The sequence below is a fragment of the Pteropus vampyrus genome, unplaced genomic scaffold (genome assembly GCF_000151845.1).
Source record: "Pteropus vampyrus isolate Shadow unplaced genomic scaffold, Pvam_2.0 Scaffold342, whole genome shotgun sequence".
Lineage (NCBI taxonomy): Eukaryota > Metazoa > Chordata > Mammalia > Chiroptera > Pteropodidae > Pteropus > Pteropus vampyrus.
In genome coordinates this window covers 736,184-750,982 of record NW_011889123.1, presented here as the reverse complement: position 1 = coordinate 750,982, position 14,799 = coordinate 736,184, and the positions used below count along the sequence as shown (strand labels likewise).

Sequence of the window (14,799 nt, the reverse complement as noted above, 5' to 3'; positions counted from 1 at the left end):
GAACTGTCTTGGCACATACTGTGGACTTTCCTAAAATCTCTCAAAGTTTCACAAAACCTAAACAAGCAGCATCTAGCCTCCATGTGACCTATAGCTCCTGCTGAGCAGCCTTAAGCCCAGCAGTAGCAGCAGCTGGCCTCAGTTTGCAGCTTGGCCTCTTGAAGCACTTCTAAGCCCAGTGTGGGTGACGGTCATCTGCGGATTGCTTGGTGGCTCATGCCAGGTGGCCAAGCAGGACACAGGCTGCAGCTGAACTTGGCCAGTGGCAGAACCCCTACTAGGAAGCCCCCTGCATTCCTGATGGCTGGCTTCGGTCTGAGTTGGAGCACCACCTGGGGTCATAGCTGAGGATGACACACTCAAAGGCAGACAGGGCAGGCAGGAGAGCCTTGCGAGTCCTGCTCTATATGGTCAACCCCTGCACAAGAGCTCTTTCACTGGCCATGGCCAGTCATTACAACTAATCGTCCATATGGGTAATTCCTCCCATCAATGACCAAACAGTAACCAAGGCTCAAATATAACAGGAGGTCACACACAACCCATACGAGGGATACACTTGGAGCACCCAACTCAGGTGACCAGGGAAGACTGTGCCACTGGGCCCCGCCACTACTATGTAGCACATACTATATAAAGCCACTCTACTAAGACCAGGAGACATAGCAGCTCTACCTAATACGTAAAAACAAACACAAGTAGACAGCCAAAATGGGGAGACAAAGAAACATGTCTCAAATAAAAGAACAGAACAAAACTCTAGAAAAAGAACTAAACAAAATGGAGACATGCTATCTACCAGATGCCGAGTTCAAAACACTGGTTATAAGGATGCTTAATGAACTTAGGGGTAGAGAAGATTAACTCAGTGATAACTTTTAACAAGGAGATAGAAAACATAAACGTGGAGATAGACGACATAAAGAAGAATCAGTCAGAAATAAAGACTACAAAAACTGAAATGAAGAATACCTTAGGAGGAATTAACTGTATATTAGATGAAGCAGAGGATCGAATCAGAGCTTTAGTAGATAAGGGAGCAGAAAACACCCAATCAGAAGAGTAACAAGAAAAGAATAAAAAAATTAAAAAAAAACGAAGATAGTTTAAGGAAAAATGTCAAGTGTATCAACGTTTATATCACAAGAGTACCAGAAGGAGAAGAGAGACAGCAAAGAATTAAAAACCTATTTGAAGAAAGAATGATGAAAACATTTCCTAACCTGGTGAAGGAAATAGACATACAAGCCCAAGAACTGCAGCAAGTTTCAAACAAGATGAACCCAAAGAGGCTCCCATCAAGACACATCATAATTCAAATGACAAAGGTTAAAGACAAAGAATCTTAAAAGCTGCAAGAGAAAAGCATTTATTACCTTCGAGTGACCTCTCATAAGACTGTCAGCTGATTTCTCAACAGAAACTTTGCAGAAGGGATCGGTGTGAAATATTCAAAGTGATGAAAAGGACCTATGACCAAGATTACCTACTTAGCAAAGCTATCATTTATAACTGAAGGACAAGTAAAGAGCTTCCTAGACAAGAAAAAGCTGTAGGAGTTCACCACCAAGCCAGTATTACAGGAAATACTAGAGGGGCTTCTTTAAGAAAAAGAAGGAAAAAAATATCAATAATAAAATGGTAATTACTACATATCTAGCAACAATTACTTTAAATGCAAATGGATTAAATGGTCCAATCAAAAGATTGGGTGGCCAAATGGATAAGAAAACAGGATGCTTACATATGCTGCCTACAAGAGACTCACTGCAGATTGAAAGACATATACAGATTGAAAATAAAGGGATAAAAAAAGATGTTTCATGAAAATGGAAACAAACAAAAGAAAGCTGGGCTAGCAATACTTACAGAAGACAAAATAGACTTTAGAACAAAGGCTATAACAAGAGACAAAGAAGGACCGAGTGATCCTAATTCTGATACTTATTTGTAGAAACCCAAAACACTACTTTGAAGGGACGTGTGAATCCATATGTTCATTGCAGCATTATTTACAATAACCAAAATATAGAGGCAGAGAGGCATCCTGGATGTCCATCAATAGATGAATGGATAAAGAAGAGGTGGTATATATATACAATGGAATATAACTCAGCCAAAAAAAAAGAATGAAATCTTGCCATCTGCATCAACATAGGTGGACATAAAGGGTATTGGGCTGAGTGGAGTAAATCAGAATGAGAATGACAAATGCATAAGTGGAATCTGGAGAACATGGTAAACAGACAAACAACAGAACATGGTAAACAGACAAGCTTATAGATACAGAGAACATTTTGATGGTTCTCAGATTGGGGGAGTGGGAGAATGGGTGAAGGGGAGTAGGGATTAAGAGGTACAAATTGGTAGTTACAAAATAGTCATAGGGATGTAGAGTACAGCATGGAAAATATAGTCAGCAGAATTGTAATAACCATATAGTGTCAGATCACTTATCGATGATCACTTCGTAAGTCATATAAATGTCTAATCACTGTGCTGTATATATGAAATTAATATAATATTGTATGTCACCTATAATTAAAAAATAAAAATATAAAAATTAAAAAACCAAAAAACAGCATAAAATACATATATACACATACATATATAAGTATACATATAAACCAATATAAATCTGTATATATTTATATTTACTTTTAATAAAAGTATATAAATTGATGAATGCAAAAAAAGAAGAAATAGATATTTTGAGTAGCTTTATATTTATTAAAGGTCTTGAATTTAATAGGTAAAAATCTTCCCACAAAGAACACCTAAGTCTCAGATGTCTTCATTGATGAATTCTACCAAACATCTCAAGAAGATAATAAAAATTCTACACAAAATTCTTTCCTACACACAAAAAAAAAAATGGAGAGGGGAAATAATTCCTAATTGATTCTATGATAGTAACATTACTCTGATATTAAAACTAGACAGAGCTGTTTGAAGAAAAGAGAACCATAGACTGACGTCCCTCGGTGACACAGACGCCAAAACAAACTTCCGAACAAGAGCTGAGCAAGAGAACTCCAACAATTCGGACACACGATCCCACTTCATGACCACATGGGATTTATGCCAGGATGCATGGTTGGCTTAATATTCACACAATCACACTCATTTGTTTACAGATTGTTTCTGACTGCTTTTACCTTACGATGGAAGAATTCAGTTGTCGTAACAGAGACCTAACAAAGTCTAATATTTCTTATATGCCTCTATCAAGAAAAATATTGCTGATTCCTGGTCTACGTAGAAACTCAGAATGTATAAAAAAGCTACTCGAGCTAATAAATGTTTGGCAAGGTAGCAGAATGCAAGATCTATATGCAAAACTCAATTATATTTCTATATCAGTAATAAAAAATGGAAGTGGATATGAACATTTTAAGAATAAATGTGATAAAATGGTGTGGAAGACCTGAATATGAAAAGCAGCAAACACTGCTGTGACATATTAAGAAAACTTAAGTAAGATATCTCCTTTCCCTAAATCGATTCATAGATTCAGTGCAAATTCAGTCACATATTCCAGCAGGCATTTGTTTCTGCAACAAACAAACAAACAAACAAACAAACAAACAAACAAACAAAAAACCTACAAGCTGATTGTAAAATTTATGCGAACTTGCAAAGAAACCTGAAATGCCAAACAACTTTGAAGAAAAAAGCTGGAAACACTGAGAGAGTGTACCACTGTCACTGATTGTGGAAAAAATTAAGTCTGTTAAGGTGTAGAGAGGTCTTCGGCTCAGGCTTGGCACTCTGCTGTTATTACTGCCTTCTGCACTATGGCCCTGGGTTGAGTAAATAAAACTGAGCCAACACCACAGGGCCCTGCAAATGTGCCAGCCAGGAAAATGCTTCCTGGAAAAAGGGCAGGAAGGATGAAGCAGTCAGCTCTGTCCTGGAGAGCTCAGCAGGGCTGGCCCAGAAGGAAAGTAGTGTGAATATGCTCGTATGTGAAGAAAATTAAATGATTGGGTCCTGCACATGGATGGGTCTTTCTCATTCCGATATAAAACTAACCAGAAAATAAAATGCACGTGTCACTTTGGTTCTCTGTCCAAATTACCTGTGTCTTCGTGGCCAGCACTTCTGAACAAGGATCCAGCAAAAATGCATAAAACTGAATATGAGAGTAAGTTATTCAGAAAAAAATAATGTTATCTAAAGTTCACCAGTTCAGGAAGAAGAGAAACTTGAAATAAATATTTAGAATTTTATATCAATTGAACATACAAAGAGGAAAAGACTGGATAAAATACACAAATAAAAACTGAAGACTATGAACTTGGACATTCACAGGATAAAGACAGAGTACGTACAGAGAGAAGCGAGGAATAATCCTTTTCTGTAATGTTTTACAAAGAGTAGTTTTGCTAATTTTACGAAAAAAGCAACTGGTCGTATTCTATTACCACTTGTGCCCGAAGGCTAACATCATTCCGCTACATTCCTTCTTACACAGAGAAAGGGGCTGCTTTTTTCACTCATTTTGCTGCATGTGACAGACTTCATCGTCTAGGGAAGATGCTCCGTGCTTGTTTAGGAGTTACCGGTGTCTGGACAATGTTAATTCATGAACTTTCCCCTTGAAATGCTCGCTGCTGGAAAGTTCACCCCCAGAGACCGTACCCTAACCTTTTCTGCATATTGGCAATGACAGCAGTGACACTATCAATAAAATACCTGGGTCGTTTTCAGGAGGGTTATGTCTAGATGGCGAGTGGAGAAAATATGAAGAAGGTTATAGAATGTTGATATAAAGAGCAGCCTGAAATACAAGTCTTGAAAGAGCAATTCTGTAAAATTAGAGCTGTCAGATTAAATGAATTGTCCAACAAATGAAGAACAGTTGCATACGAAACAAACTGGCAAATAAATTTCACCAGTACCTTTGACAGTTTTAATAGAGCTGTCACTTTCCATTTGTGACATTCGTTATATAGGTAAGAAAACAGACATGGCCCTGTATTTGATGCTCAGTGTGAGGGAGAAAATGCTCTCTTCCGCGTAACTTATTTCTCTGGATGCAATATCTATCTCTTTATATTTATTTCAGCATCATAGGAATATACGGGATGTTTAATTTATCTGGAGTTTCAAACACATTACTAATACATTTTCATTTGCAGATAGATATTGATGGTTAACATATTTATAATCCAGTCTCCTTCATCTTCACTTTTCAAAATATATCTTTCTACTGTGAGAACTTACCTAAGCAACTTTTTCTCCTGGGGTGTCAGAAGGGAAAAATTGATTCAAAGCTGACGCGTTAGAAAGTGACCGAAAACTCTTAATACGGAAAATTAAATTAGGTTAAAAGTCCTGATTCAGTTTGGACCAACCCTAAGTAATAAAGTGAATGTGACCCAGCCTCTCCTCTCCTAACGCATCTTGCTTCTCCCTATGAGCTGCTTCCCCTTTCGAGCGACTTAAACTATGAGTAGTCACATCATCTAATCCCACTCTTGGAAATTACCTGATATCAATCCTTCACTCAATGGGTAATTAAATTTTATCTTTCTCAGCGATGTTTAGAGTTTGGCTTTTGTTAGGAATGTAAGCCCTACAGTGAAAGGCCCTGGAGAGCCGATGAAGACGGAGAGGCAGTAACAGGGACATCGTTACTCCATAAGACAATCTGATTGTCGGAACTGTCTTGTTTGTTTGTTTTTATAATTTCTACCCACTAGTCCTGGCTTTGTCAGAGCCACGGGTTACTCAGAAAAATTTCAAATTATTATCTGTATGACATCAAAAAAACATGGCTTTCCTAAAATTAGTAAGCTGACTTCTGTTAGATAAGGGGCTGCAAACCGCAAGTAGCAAAGGAGTACAAACAGGCAAATTTCAAGGTAAAGTGAGGAAAAACTCAGTGCTTTCGCTCTAACTGTGATCGTTTAATCTGTAACTTTCCTTCATGTATTTCTACCGCCTTTTCCTTTGGCCTGTGATGCAGGACAAACGGCAGGGGAGACGCTTGCTCTCCCCCGGTGCCGCTTTGGGCTTCCGTGATTCTCTCTTGCTCTGTGACTGATCCAGAAGTGCAGCTGCATCTCAGAAAAGGCCTCCAATCCTGACGTCCTACGTATTTCTGGCCAGCGATGTCCTTCTAAATCCCATCCTTCAGAAAAACGCAGGACCGAGCCATGCAAAGAGAACTCCGGAGGTGCTGGGTTAGGGGGTCGTTCTGTTCGTCACCTAACAGAGTCCTGCTGGGGTTAACTTTGGAAATAAAATACCTCATTTGAGAGAAAGAGACTCGAAAGGAACACAAATGAAGCAAACTGTCAACCTGGAGCAAACTGTCAGGCTCCGTGTTACAGACTGCCAGCTCAGTCTGATAGTGAAAACATCAACGAATAAATGCTCTGATCAGACAAATTCAGGCTTTCTACCTTCTGTCCGTCTGACTCTCAGCAGAGCATCAGTTGATCTCTCAGCAGCCACACCGGAGGGGGCGGAAGGTGATGCCTCCTTGCGTAGAAATTTCTTCAAATGTGCAGTGAGCCAGAGCAATTCACTCGGAGTGAATATAAATTTTTCCCCATTAACATGCGAAACTCTTTTTCCAACCACCTATACGAACCACAAATCTCAGTTGGTTTTTCATAATTGCCGTGTGATATATTGTGCAGTTTTCTCACTGTCGGGCGATTTATCTAAAGGCCTGTAGAGAGGGGCCTCGTGAATTTCAGAACTCACCACGGGTATAAATTTTAGTTATGGCAGAAACTGCATAAAGTTAAAAGACCAACCATCTTTGTTATTCTGAATATTGTATTTCTATTGGTAAAATTGCGTATGTTTAATTGTCGGCCAAGCAAGCTTTGTTCACTCATCAATTTTCTCGACTACATCATCACAACCCTTTGCATATAATGTGGTAGGTGAATCTGTTCTGTGATTCAATGTTCATTTGTGGAACTTAAGTGCAAAATATATTTGAATACTCCCAAAATCTTACAGTTATACTTAGCCATTTCCTCTAGATTGTTCAGATATTCAAAAAAAAATAAATAAAATATAGTCTAAATAAATAGAAAATAAAAATAACAAAACATCAAATACGGGAGAGACAACTCAAAAGAAAATAGAACCATCAATATCTCTAGTAACTGAGATACGTTTTAACGTTATGGAGAGAATATATTCTTCCTTAAATGAGTGAAATATTCGTCAGGAACGAGATAGAGCATTTGTCCTAGCTCAGAATGCACAATATACATTTTAGATAGATTAAATATATGAACAGTAAAATAATTTAAAACATTTTTATAATCACAATAGAGAAAAATCTTTCTATGCAGACAAAGCCTTCTACCAAAGGCAGAACCATTAAGGTGACAGATGTGGCACCACAAAAATTCACCATAAAGACAAAATTAACACCAAATGATAAACTGGAGTATTTACAACATAAATGCACTTATGAGATCAATTCATTTAAAATACAAAAGACCTTACGAATTATTACACAGGAAATTCAAAAAGGTCAATATATGCAATTATTATATGACGTAAACATTATTATATGATGTGCTGTAAATAATTAAAAGCTAAAATTAAAAAATTAAAATTACAGCAAAGAAATACAACTTAATTATTTAACCTATTAGATTGTCAAGGTTTCATTCAATTAATAATTTTTGAATGACAATTAATTGATAATACTTTGTATTCTTGAGGGTTTATGGGGACAGATGCTCTCACACACTCATATGTAATGTGACCACATGAGATTGGTACAAGTTTTCTAGTTTTTAGTAACAACATTGAAATAATACAAAATGACTATCAAAAGGGCATTAGTTAAAAGATTATTCATGTCTTTATACAGTATAATATTAAGTAGCTGTTGAATCATTATACACACACTTCCTTAATCTAGGTTTGGGCGTGTGCTATATACCACGGTGTTAAGTTAATTGAATATAAAAGTGGAAACATTATAAATTAACTTTATTTTTCTACCAAATAACGACCCCTGGAAACGAGAGGATTGCAGACCCCATAGCTTTTGGGATCACTTCCAAATATTTAAGCATAACCTCTTAATGTAGGTATTGAAAATTAAGCATAGTATAATAGCACAGGATTATTCTGTCACGCCTTTTCATAACTTTTCTCCCCTCTCAGCTCAGGTTCAGAATGAAGTTTAGGTTAGGACAGGTGGTGTCTCTTGCCCTTGAAGTCGTAATCTGGCATCGGGCCTTCTGTGCGTTGAAATAAAATCCTGCTTCTCTTGTAAAGCGATTTTGAGGCCCCTTCAAAGGCCTGTGGCCGGGGATCTTCCAGTTGTGCTCCCGAGGCCAACGACATTCCTGTGAAGGGTTAGTTATGATTTTATGCTCGGCTGCTGGCTTCGAGGGGTGCTTCGGCCACACGCACACGGGCACACACAGGCACAACCATGCACACCGGGCCGGGCCCGCAGCTTGGAATGCAGCCCGAAAGTTGCCGCGCGCTTCTCTGCGTAGCGGGCGCAGTGGGCGCCACCGGTCACCTCAGAAACGCGTGGGAGAGGGTCCGTCCCTCCGCAGCTGCCTCGGGAGGGTTCTGCGTGGATGACGTCAGCCTCTCCCACCGGACATCTCAGTAAGGTTCCCAGAGATGTCCAGCCTGTTCTGTCTGAACGAAGGAAAGTCTTGATGCCATTGTGCTTATGTTGGATTTTGGGTCACTTGCCAAAACGCAACAGCTTTTCTATAGAAATTAATGGTACTTGCTTCTTCGCTTTATGCCATTTCAGTTAGAGGTGTTATAGGAAAGCTCTTCGGGATACTGGGGGAACCCGTGTCCCTTGACTGAGGGAACAAAAAGAAATGCATGCCATCACCAAACCCTAGGGGACAGGGTCACCAAACGGACCTCGAACCGCCCGGAGCGCCCATTCCGGGAGCTGGGATCAAGAAGCCCGCCTGGAGGGGTCTTATCTAAATGTGAAAGAGGGAGGGAGAGGAAGAAGAGACAGAGAAATCGCAGGGGAGAGAGAGGGACTATCTCTGAATTTTCCTTTTTATCTTTCAGACTCACGTCACTGCATCTGAAAGGCAGAACGAATTGGGAAGGCAGCTCACAGGTTTCCTGGGAAACACACCTTGCAGTGGACACTCTAGGATACAGAGTGAAAACGGGTTGGATGAAAAGGAAAATTGTTTCAGGGCTGAAACTGAGGGCAAGTCGATTGTCACCAAAACTCTATGAATCTTCGTGAATTTATTACCCTTTAGGCCTTTTTTGCTTTTTTTCTTTTGTTTTATTTTGGTGTGGAATTTCAGGCATAAATTGCACGTTAGTTGGTTCAGATAATTTTCATTTGAGGTACTTGACATATTTTGTGTTACCTGTCAAAGGTCTGTGGAGTTTAAAGACGGAAGAAGAAACGGAGAGAGGCATTGAAGGGGGGCGGGGGGAATGGGCGGAGGGAGAAGGGGGAAGAGCTCCAGGGCATAGAGGAGAACCTGGGACGCTGACGCTTGGATTGTGCCACAGAAACCAAACAAAGACAGGAGTTCTTTGCTGTCCTGCTGTCCATGGGGGATATCAGTCATGATGGAGACACTCTGGAAGAGTCCAAGGATTGGCTCACAGTCAGTGATTTTATAGGATCAATAGTGTATAGTTGAAATCATTTCATAGTTTAGCATTTCAGAAATAAATGTTTATTTCCTCTCTTCGGTACATCTTCATCATCTAGAGAAACGAATACAGAATTATTTAAGCTTATCTTTCCTTATTTTATTTTACTTTATAGTCAGATCAAAATTTAAATTGAAATAGTTTATCACGCAACCATTTTGTAGCTGCATGAAACAGGCATATTTATTTAACAGAAGATGAAATTCACAGTATACACAAATGTCATCAATTATCATTCACAGATTCAATATTTGTGAATTTTTCTACTCATTGAAGTTTATTTGTAACCTCAAAATCAATACGATGGCACTTTCGTGGTCATCCGAGGCCTTGCACGCAGCTGCAAAGCTCTGAGTGAGCTCATGCGCGTTCCGGCTGAGGTTACCCAAAAAAACCTCATCTCAGTTTCAGGTCACAAGTGGAGATGGGCTCGACGCTCAGGCAGATCAAATGTACTCCTAATTTAGTTCTTGCTTATTTTTCTGATATCCAGCAAATGCCTAACAGTAATAAACATAATTTCTCGAACAAATGAACAAATGAATGAGTGAATGAATGGAGAAGTGAAGGCATTAGGCAAAAATTTAACTCGCCGATTTATTTTTCATAAATTTATTAAAATATCTGAAGTAAATACATCTATATAAACATAATGATAGTACTCACTATAATTAAAATAAAGTTGGAAAGGTAAGTAACTAGTAAGATGTGAATTATATAAATAAAAGGTTCTGAATTGAACATTGTACCTTATGGAGAATATATATTATTTTTCAAATTTCCATTAAATACTTACAAAGTAGCATTTACAAGTCAACGAAGGAAACTTTATTTAAAGAAATAACTTAGAAACAAATAAGTCAAATTTTCAGGCAAAAAGGAAAATAAAGAAATTATTACCAATGTGTTAAGCCAAAACAACAACAAAGCAAACACATAATTAAGAAATTAATTTTCAAAACATTAAAACAATAATTCATGGAAAAGTTATTATTAATATTAAAGACTGCTAAAAATAATAGAAGCTCATATATTAACTGTAATAAAACACAGCCCAAGGCACACCCAAGGCAAATTCAATACTTGATTTCTTTATTCTTACATATTCATGGAACCCCCTCCCCATAAAAAAATAGACTAGCTGAATAAGGCAAATGCACTCGTTATATTAAAAGTATTCATAACCAACATTTAAAACTTAAAGGTCAAGGCACTAATTGAGGTGCTTTGCTTGCAAATCTCGATTAATTTTCATTACTACCCTATCAGAAGGTAGCATTATAACATAGCTTTTAATAAGGGTCTGAAAGCTTTTTCTTTCTTTCTTCCTTTCTTAATGTCAGTGATCACCCAGCTATTAAGCTATGATTGGAACTCAAGTTTCTCTGATTCTTCAGCCCAGTTGTTAGCCAATATTCTAAAAGAAAATTGAAAAAGGCAAAAGAAATAAACAAAAAAAAGAAACTAGTCTACGGCCATGCTGCCCTGAACACGCCCAGTCTCATCTGATCTCGGAAGCTAAGCAGAGTCAGCCCTGGTTAGTAGTTGTATGGGAGACCACCTAGGAAGACCGGGTGCTATAGGCATCAAAAAAAGAAAAATAAGAAACTGATGAATTAAAAAATGAATTGGTAATAATTTATTCACATAAATATGAGTATTTAAATAAAAATTAAACAAAAATAAGACATTATACAAAGAAACTATCAGTTTACAGAAAGATGATAAAACTTTTAATTAGGACAAAACTATCTCTAAGCTAGTTAATTTGTATATCATAATGAAGTAAAATAAATATAAATTAAGAAACTGACTTGTGCAGCAGATAAAAAGTTTTGAATTATATTGGAAGAAATTGAAAAGTGATTATCAAAGTTTTCCTTACCAAACCTTAGATATATCTTAATACATAAATGTTGATAACAGAAAAATAAAATATTGTCCAATTTCTTTTTTTAATAATTTATACTGTAGAAAGGAGCAATAAAAATTATAAAATAGACTGATCTCAGTAATGTAATTAAGTGTCAAAACCCTGAATCTGTGAGGATAATAACAACTATCACACTATGAAAAAGAAGAGGTTTCCAGAAATGCGAGAGTCACTTAAGAATAAAGTTACATTCAGTATAACACGTAAATTAGACAATAGAACACTAGTTAGATTTCCCTTTTCAAATATTGAATTAGCAATACTATCAGTTTTCAAATAACTGATGAAAAGTGATAAAACTTCTCTTCTACTAAACAGCAGTCCAATGTCAGACTTGTATTTCTGAGAATATTCATTTAGTCAACAGTACTTGTTAGTGTTTATAAAGAACTAGAAGATCCATATGTCAAAGCCAAGCAGCAAACTAAAACCTCAGGAGTTTTGGACTTTGCGCTTAGTTTTGGAAAGAAGAGGAATATTCAATGGCAAGCATATCCGCAGGTTTATCACGTGTAATGTAAGATGCAAAGTCTCATCTCTTGCGTAATACACAGCAATATCTGAAAAGTAAGGCATGGCACACCGAACAGAGAGCTTAGAATGTCCATTTTATAGTGTTTCTTTATCTTTAAAGAATATTACAGATTTGAGCAGGACCATTTAGAAATTAATACACGTTTGCCAAAGACTTTTACCTCCTCAAGAGCAGTAATAGATACAGTTGGATTGAATTATAAAGGACAATGTTCCATTTGGGTTCAATGATTCATTGCCTTTTTTTTTTTTTTTCTTTTTGCTTGTTTAAATACGACTTCTCCCTTATGCGGGAGGCAGTCAGCCTCAGTCAGTCTCTCTCTCTCTCTCTCTCTCTCTCTCTCTCTCTCTCTCTCTCTCTCTCTCTGGCAGGGGTAGGTAATTAGTCATCACTAAGGTGTAGAACTTAAGATGAAAAGGACTCATCACCAGGCAACATCGATCTCAATCATTATTTTTAAACAACTATTCTGTTTCACCCCAGTTTGCCTTCTCCGGCTCTCCTGATGCGATTCCTTTACTTGTCATAGATACGAGGCGTGGCAGAGCACAGGAGTTATAAGTTCACAATTCCCTTTGAAATGGAATAATGTATCTAAATCACCTTGAGATCTGTTCTTGAGTAATGAAAAATACTTTATTCCTGAGGCGATAAACACTACTCACATCCTAGGAAAAACAATCTGAAAATAAAATGTTTACAAGGATATGAAGTCCTCGGATAATAAAGTTTCTTAAGCTATTATGGTTTATCAATTCTCGCACATTTTAAAATTATAAAGTGAGCAAAGTATGATTTTGATCCATTCTAAAACCAGACAAAATTCTTTCAATTCTTTATAAATCACATAACACAACACTGAGGGCCATGAAGGTCATCGCCGTGCCCTGGGTTACTGTTGCCCCTCAGAGGACAATGGTAACAAGGTAACGGTTTCTGAGAAAGAGATCCGAACTTGACGGAATTCTGTTCTTTAAAAATGAAAGATAAATATATTATAGTTTTGATAGTGTTTCAACTCTACCAGCTTACTTATGGGATTAATATATAGAATTCTATCAGATGGTTTGTCCCAATAACTATATTAAAATATTCTAATTTATAGATCAACAAAGTTTTGGGGCATCCCTTGATAACTTCAAGTTAAGGGAACAGTTTCTGGTGTTAGAAGACAGATTTAGATCAGGGAACTGCCCCATGGCCGTGCCTATGCCCCCTTTGTCCCCTAGAATGTTACTTCCTCGGTAATGCAAGCATAGTATTAATTTCTATCTCACAGATTTGTTTTTGAGCAAATGAGATCATGTGTGTGAGGCACTCAATATAGTATTTGACGCCTAACAAGTAGTAAATAAATATTGACTATTGTTCTTCGGAAGGCATTATTACTGTTATTTCACTCATCTTGCAAATCTTCCCCAAATGCCTGCCCTGGACAAATCACTGCTCCGGATGCTTAGGTTTCAGCAAGACACAGGACAGACAGCAGCCATTGCTGTCATGGAGCTTGCACTTCAGAATGGAAGTGACAATAAAGAAGACAGTGATGTCTACGGCCACGCCATCCTGAACAAGCCCGATCCCGTCTGATCTCAGAAGCTGAGCAGGGTCGAGACTGGTTAGTACTCGGATGGGAGACCACCTAGGAAGACTAGGTGCTGTAGGCATAAAAAATAAAAAAATAAAAAAAAAATAAGGGATTGTAAGCTGACAAGGTCCTGTGAGGTCAACCAAGGGTTGCCTTGCAGAAAGGAAGGAAGAATGGAAGACATTGACAAATAGTGTAAGCCAGAGAGGGAATAAGTGAAGATTTTGGGAGAAAAAGTTCACATTGGATAAATATCTGAAAGATGTGAGTGAGTCCTGCCAACAGAGGGCATTTGGGGCGGAGGGACGAGTGCAGAAACCCTGGAGGCGAGCTGGGGTCACGTGGCGCCTGACCCCGAAAGGCTCTGGCCAGTAAGAGGAAGGACTTGGGCTTGATGGCGAGCCACTGGAGCGACATGCCAAGGGAGGCGTGGTCTGACTTGAGCTCCTGCGGAATGCCCTTGGCTACTTTGTAGAGAGTAGAATAACAGGTGTCAGGGTCTGGAGAAGGGACAGAAGCCAAGAAGCAGTCGCCATACATGCCAGATGAAGACCGCGACGGTAGTGTCAGCGTGTGCAATGCGGTCAGAACCTGGAGGCACTTTGGAAACAGAGCCGGTGGCGGCTGCTGACGGAGATGCAAGGCGTGAGAGACAAGAGATGCAAAGGTGATGCCCAAGGTTCGTCCTGAGCCTGGAGAGGATGAGTTGCCATATGTTTCAGGCGTAGTAAGTGTGAGATGCTACACGCCCACGTGAAGATGGCTGTGTTGTTTGCAGCTTCTAAGGTTGGCCCAAACATGCTGATAGATCATGTCCAAATCACTGATGTGCTATCATTTAACAGACTGGTTACTGTAGTGATTTATTTCGTTGGTGTATTTTGCCCTTTACACATAAAACTAAAGCTGTTATTTTGAATACATCTAGACAATTTTAATAACATAGGAATATATAAATACATATATGCTTGTGTTTTTAACCATGAATGCACGTGTACACATATGTGCACACACATGTGTGTTTGATTTTCTTTGTCCTCTGAGACTTAACATGTTTTAAGACTTAATCACAACTGCAGCTACCAA

At 38.3% G+C, this 14,799-nt stretch overlaps 2 pseudogenes; both read left to right on the top strand.

Annotated features, from left to right (window-relative positions):
* Window positions 1-11,124: 11,124 nt before the first annotated feature.
* LOC111730952 lies at window positions 11,125-11,243 on the top strand (annotated as a pseudogene).
* A 2,430-nt stretch (window positions 11,244-13,673) lies between these two features.
* Window positions 13,674-13,792, top strand: LOC111730949 (annotated as a pseudogene).
* Window positions 13,793-14,799: the final 1,007 nt, after the last annotated feature.